This window comes from Macrobrachium nipponense, chromosome 47 (assembly GCF_015104395.2).
Source record: "Macrobrachium nipponense isolate FS-2020 chromosome 47, ASM1510439v2, whole genome shotgun sequence".
In the NCBI taxonomy this organism is placed as follows: domain Eukaryota; kingdom Metazoa; phylum Arthropoda; class Malacostraca; order Decapoda; family Palaemonidae; genus Macrobrachium; species Macrobrachium nipponense.
This window is the reverse complement of record NC_087222.1, coordinates 27,970,228-27,977,168: the sequence shown is the minus strand read 5'-3', so window position 1 is coordinate 27,977,168 and position 6,941 is coordinate 27,970,228. Positions and strand designations below refer to the sequence as shown.

The 6,941-nt window shown below is 37.8% G+C and overlaps 1 long non-coding RNA gene across 1 annotated transcript; it reads right to left on the bottom strand.

Annotated features, from left to right (window-relative positions):
- Nucleotides 1-4,761: 4,761 nt before the first annotated feature.
- Nucleotides 4,762-5,899, bottom strand: LOC135204491 (uncharacterized). The gene is made up of 2 exons (XR_010312250.1): nucleotides 5,813-5,899; nucleotides 4,762-4,895 (listed from the first exon to the last, which is right to left on the bottom strand). It is a non-coding gene; the product is annotated as an uncharacterized LOC135204491 (long non-coding RNA).
- Between the last annotated feature and the right edge of the window lie 1,042 nt (nucleotides 5,900-6,941).

The window sequence follows — 6,941 nt, the reverse complement described above, 5'->3', positions numbered from 1 at the left end:
TTGAATATCAGAATAAGCAAAAAATCAACAGGAATTATTTATGAAGGAAACTCAAACTGATACAAAACTTGTCTTAAAATTATATCAATTTAAAACTTCAAAAGTCACAAGAGGAAAGCTATATAGTTCGAATTCCTGCATGTCCATCTTAGACTTATCTCTTATTTTTCTTCATTTATTCCCCGTATCTAATCAATTATTCATTTCTCTATCATTTCATTGTGACATTTCTGACCAGGATGAGCCATGAGCATTCATGGCATATCGTCAAGCTGAGAGAGAGAGAGAGAGAGAGAGAGAGATCTATTAACTACGACCACCACCAGCCAAGAAAAAGGCCCCCATATATATAAATGAAATAGGTATCTATGAGAGCATTCGAAAGTGAATCTTTTTAGTTAATTTTGTAATGAAGGAGATGAGTAAGTACCTCTTTTATCATAGAATGCCGTGGATTGAACTGCCCTTAATATGTGTACTAGACTACTTTGTACACGCCTAATTTCTGATGAATAGGCCTATATATCGTTTACATATATATGTTTTACATATACTATCTTTCACCTGCAGATTATGCTGCCATATACAACACAGACCCTTCAATCTACATAATCACTCAATTAGGTGGTCAGATACTAGGCATATTTTCTGATGAAGAAATACAGGGTGTCCATAATGTCCCAGTACCATTAGAAGTATTTATTGTCCAGAATGGTACTGGGACTTTATGGACACCCTGTACAATGAGACCCTTCAGTAGCGTCTATAATCACTCGATCAGTCTAGTGTCTTTTTATAATACAAATATTTCCACCTTTCAGTAACCCTCATTAGGGAGGTTTTTTCTTTCAAAATCTCTTATCTAAAAAACCCAAACATATTCATTTGCCTCACCAATCAAGAGTCTGGCGTAGAAGAGTATTAGGATCTTAATAATAACAGTCTGCTTAGAGAAGGTCGACGTGACCTTTTGCAAGTGTCTGTTGAGAGAGAGAGAGAGAGAGTGAAAGACACTGCAAAACTTCAGGCCCGACCGAATCTCATAGGGGAATTTATTATTACCCCGAAAAGATGAACAGTCTGCAGAACTCTTAAAAATGGATTCTCATGTCTTATCTTAGACTCAGCCGCCAAGATATCCAAGGCAATGATCTACAAGGTCCCTAAGTACGTCACTTTGGACCGAATTTTGGAAGTGCCAGGAATAATGACTGCTTCACGTTGCACCGTGAAGAACAAAGATGGAACAGATGAGCAAACTTTAAAGGTTGAGGCCACTTTCAAGGGCAAAATCCCAGACTTCATCAGCCTTGGGATCCTTGGTACCTACAAGACCGAAGCCTTCATTCCTGAACCTCTAAGGTGTTTCAAGTGCCAGAGGTTTGGGCATCACAGAAGAGAGTGCACAGCCCAGCATGTCTGCGGTATTTGTAGCCAAAAGCATGAGACGGATATATGCCTTGCCAAATTCAAAGCAAAGGGCCACACTGTTGCCCGATGCCCAAACTGCCACCAGTCACATCATGCATGGTTCAAGGGGTGCCCTGTCAGACTGGAAAAAATCTGGAGGATGAAGGGCACCTACCCACCGCCAGCAAGACCTCGAGAAAGACAACCATCGCCCCCAAGACGACCACCATGTGAACCACGTATTGATCCAAGAACAAATCGACCACCTCCACCACAAACTCTTCAACCTTCCCCTGCAGAACACCCTAAACCTCGTCATTATATCCCAAACCCCTCATCCTTTCCTTCCCTCCAACCTCCAATTCCCAAAACCCTTCCAACCCCCCCGACCCCTAAGGTTATTCCCTCAACCCCTCAGTTTATTCCCCCAACCCCTCAGGTTGTACCCCCAGCCTTTGCACCGCCGACAATGCCGATTCCTGCTCGTGTTGAAGCAGGAACTCAGACGGAAGAACCTACAATTGAAGAAATGGAAATCCAGACACCGGCTGTAGCTCCCATTTTGCATAAGGAAATGGGAACACAAACAGAGGAGTTCCCAGTTAAGCAAGACATGGAAATCCAGACCTGCAAAGCAAAACTCAACCAGTCGCCTCTGGAAGTGAATTCCGCTTCGGAGAACAAGGAATAAACAAGCTCCTAATGACCTATGATGAATTTAAAGGAAGATTTTATCAGCGGGGTGACCTAAATTGGCTTACTTGTGGAAGGATCTCTTGGTATAAATACCACCTTTTCTGTAAACTTTTCTCATTCAAATACCTGAAGAGAGAGACAGCAGTCTCTGAAATATAGTACTTTCCTCTCTACATTTTTGGTGTTTTATGGGCTCCTTTTATTAGATGGAATTCTGTTGTTACAGAACATTTTTACCAGTCATATATTATATATATATATAATATATATCATATATATATATATATATATATATATATATATATATATATATATATATATATATATATATATATATATATATAGGTTATTATAGAGAAGTGTGCAAGGGCAATCAATAGTAGTTCTGACTCAAACAAGTCTTGTATTCAACCTGCCATTGTTTATTGTTTACCTTCGATGTTCGAGAGCATGGTAATAAAATTAACAAAACAAAAAAAAGTCCTTGCATATTCAATTTGCAAATGAGCCTACTTTTCAGGATAACAGCTCAGTGGAGCCCAGAGAGAGAGGAGAAAGAATGGAGCCACATAAGAAAAGTTGAAAAACAGTGATGGCAGATGTAATAAAAAAGTGTAAGAAACGAAACATCTATAATATAAAGGAAGAGAGTAAAAATAATTGGGGCTACAATACCTCGATATCGTTTTTTATTTGGTGCCCAGAGGGTATAGACAGGAAGGGTTTGGGGCTGTTTTTGGAGTATAAATATATACATATATAAAGTTTGTGTGCGTATGGAGCTGTTATTGATAAATTCTAGAGTATTTTTTCTCATCAGTGAATTTATCACCTATACAAATAAGTTTTCCTGTCTTGATTGTTAGTTTTCCGTTCTAATTCTAACTGATATTTCTACAGAAATGGTAATTTCTTATACAGTAACTCATAATAATCCGCCAGTGAAGAGAAAATATGCAGATATTTCTAAAAATTTCTGTATTACATATTGATTCTTCGCATCGATATTCTGTCACTTTTTTCCCTCAACCCTCACTTTCCTTTGCTTGATCTGGTGTTCCCCAAGGTGGGGGAAAGACGAGGGGGAAATGAAATCAAATATGACAAAATGAATCGATTCCAATCACTTCCTCTTCAGGGACAGAAGGTGGTTTTTTGGGGCCAGAGAAGAGGTGACGATGGACAACAGCCATTTCTTGCTTTAGTTATCAAGGTTTGGTCTTGTGTCCTGCTGCTATGAGAGAGAGAGAGAGAGAGAGAGAGAGACAGACAGACAGACAGACAGAGACAGAGACAGAGACAGAAACAGAGAATCTGGAGAGCCATATTTGTTGACGACAAGAACTGTTGTCTGCAGAAAAGTCTTATTATTGTCGCCTCCAGAGGAGAAAAAGAGAGAAAAAACAGGCAGAAACCAAATGTGTTTAACGAAATGAATATTAAAAGTTCATTCAGCGAATTCCAATAACTTCCACCCCACCCCAGTTATTTATTTCAGAATTAGTCCTTATTTATATATAAATTACTTTATTCGTGTGTATTTTTCTTCCATGAACAATTGTTCGCAAGAATGAGAATATTCAGGTCTGGCTTAGAATTGGTCAAGTCGTCTTTTTCACTCTGTCAATATGCACCTAGTACAAAGAGTTGCAACGAACATTGAATCTGAAGTATATATATATATATATATATATATATAATATATATATATATATATATATATAATATATATATATTAGAGGAATATTGTCGATAAAGGAAGTAGTACAAAATCTAGATGCACTTTTATTCAGTATCAGTCTACAAATCTGCGTAAACGGATTAAATTCAACCTTTGATTTGAAATCAACTTCGTGAGTATAAACAATAACTCAGCTGATATGTCACTGGAAGTTGTGGGGGGGGGGGGGGATGCCACAAGGTTGGTAGGGCTGGGGCATATATATATAGAAGTGTGCAATCCATATATCCTTCAAGACATAAATCAGGATTTGGGTGAACGAATGGCCAAAGATATCTCACACACCCCTTGAGGCTGGAGCCTCCAGGAACGACCTGGAGTCAATTGGGTTTACCTGGATCCAATTGGATTCCTAGAAGGTCAAATCGGGTTAGAAAAGAGGGGGTGGGGGAATACAGGACCTGATCTCCTTTGCTGGGAAGAATCATTGCTTTCTGGAGGTGAATTTCATGACAAAATGGAATGTAGAATGTTTGACCAAGGATGGAGATGCACGGAAGATATGTGAATAATCTTATCCTTCTCTGTGCATTTATTTGTCATTTTATTTAGACATTCATGACCTATCATCAAGGAGAGAGTGGGGGGGGGGTTCTCTTGTCACGTGAGGATTTTCCCTCGCCACGACATTAAGATACGAGAAGAATAATACTATTGTACATATGCACTGTTGTCAGTCTTCTTGCCTGGAGACAGGGGTCGGAGAATGGTACTGTGTCATAGTTGACACGGTGGGTATGAAGACTGACGTTTACGCTGCCTGGAAAATAGGGTAGGCCTGTCCTACCTGCTATTACATGATATTCCTTGTGTGTATGGGTCTTACTACTGATGAGGCCAGGTGAGGTCTTCCCACTGGGAGGTAGTTGAAGTGCTGAATTCCATTTTAGGGGTATTGAAGAAAATTCCTGGTATTCAGCTTGTTTCTTTATTACTCCTTACATCATGCCAAATTTCTCCCAGGCCTAGTCTCCTGGACTTGATTAATTCACCTAGTCTTCAGAACTCCTGGACTAGATCTCTGGACTAGATCCCCTGGACTAGATCCCTGGAAATATTCATTTCATTTAATTTTTATTTCCAGAAATCAATACAAGTGTGTAGTTTAAAACTACAACAAAAAAATAACTCTTTATATTGAGACTTCAAAAAGAGAAAATTATATAAATTACAGATCACGGGAATTGCTTTTCCTTCATAACAGGATAAGTATCAAACGTGGAGCAACCCTGGAATCAACTAATTTACAATAAGGTGTAAATCACTTGATACCCTACTCCACAGAGTACTAGATATTTGTACACAATATATGGCAATGGGTAAGGTTACCTGAAAGATTTCTGAGAAAAACTTAAAACTAAAATGAGGTAAAATTAGGCTAAGGTGCCTTTAAACAGGATATAGTCTAGCCTAAGCTTCTTCAGAAATCATTAAGGATAGCCTATGCAAAGTTTACTTGGCTGATATTTGACTAGGTTACAATAGGCCACAAAGTTAGGTTAGTTTAATGAGGGTACAGGCTAAGTTCTATGTAATTAAGTTTTCCATGAATTTATATACATATAGCCTAACTATATTTAGCAAAAATAGTCATAATTTCTCATTCAAACAGGATTAGTCTAGGGTAGGCCTTCTTAAATTACTGTATAGCCTAGTCTAAGATCATGCTCGGCAGTGGAAATTTCCATGAGAGGTACCCTTTGGCACTGGTATTTGCAAAAACTTTATACAAACAAAACACTTAAAACTGCTTTTTTAATGTTTTCAACCCTGTCAAACGCTAAGTTACAACTCAAACTAACACAGCAAAATTTCATGACAACTAATGAACGTGAAGTATCTTTCACGACAATGAAAATTTTCCTCGTTGACTGCACTTGAATTCTCGTCTGCTACTGTTCTTCTATGATAGTGATCTGTTCTAACTAATGAACTAATGGTAATATTACAACTTTAAAAGCTTACCTCGCAAGGGATAGATAATCATTTGCATCATTAATTTGGTAAAATAGCCAAAATGAAGAATGGACCGGTTGATGTCGTTCTCACATGGTTCTTTTAGTGTTACCAAAATACAGACGAAAGATTCAGGGCATCGCTCCACTACTCAAAGTGAAAGATAAACAAAACAAGGGACTGGCTACACTGCCACACTCGTCCACAACAGAAACGAAAACATTTCACAGTTCCAATCACTCTTAAAACAGTAAAGATATTAGAGGAGGATGATGAATCAATTCCTAAATAAATCATTAATAATTAAAGGAATATTTTTCCCATTACACTCTAGTCAGTGTACAAACTGTGTATAGACCTATGCGCAGCATTTAGCAATCTATTTTAAGATATTTCTTTATGTTTATTGGTTTTTGGGCGTCGTAATCAGTTTATCAAGAGATCCATGATTTCTTGGCGTTGTGCTTTGTGTCTGTGAGAGAGTGAGTGAAAGAGAGAGAGCATGAAAGACACACAGGCATATATAAACAGACTTGGTTCACACAATCCTTTGCTCTCAGTTCGGTAAAAAAATAATAATCGATAAATAAAACTCTTTTTCGCCCCGTTAACCAACTGAAGTAACGAAGGAGAGAGAGAGAGAGAGCGGGTGTAGTCATCCCTTCAACTTGAACATAAAGCACTAAAATGGACGCATAGAAAACGGCGTATCCTCTCTCTCTCTCTCTCTCTTCTCTCTCTCTCTCTCTCTCTCTCTCTCTCTCTCTCGCTTGGCAGATCCAGAGTGACGACGAAGATACAAAAAAAGGAAAAAAATTATTAAATGCAGTTGCTGAGAAGAAACTAAATTATGATGTAACAAAAAAAAAATACATTTTTGATATGTTATAATATTTAGGTTCAAGATTTGATTTATTTGTGGCTCTTCTCATAGAGACTTATTCCATTTTTATTCGGGCAATTTATTTTTGCCTGATGGCTAACAGAATAAGATGTACTACTCTCATAGGAAACATTTAGTTTAAGATTATACTATTTTTGAACGGTAATTAATGCTGTATGAACTTGACAATACTACAAAATTGATATACAGTACTACTCTTAACTCTTAAGTAGTCGCCAAAGTATAAGTATTCAT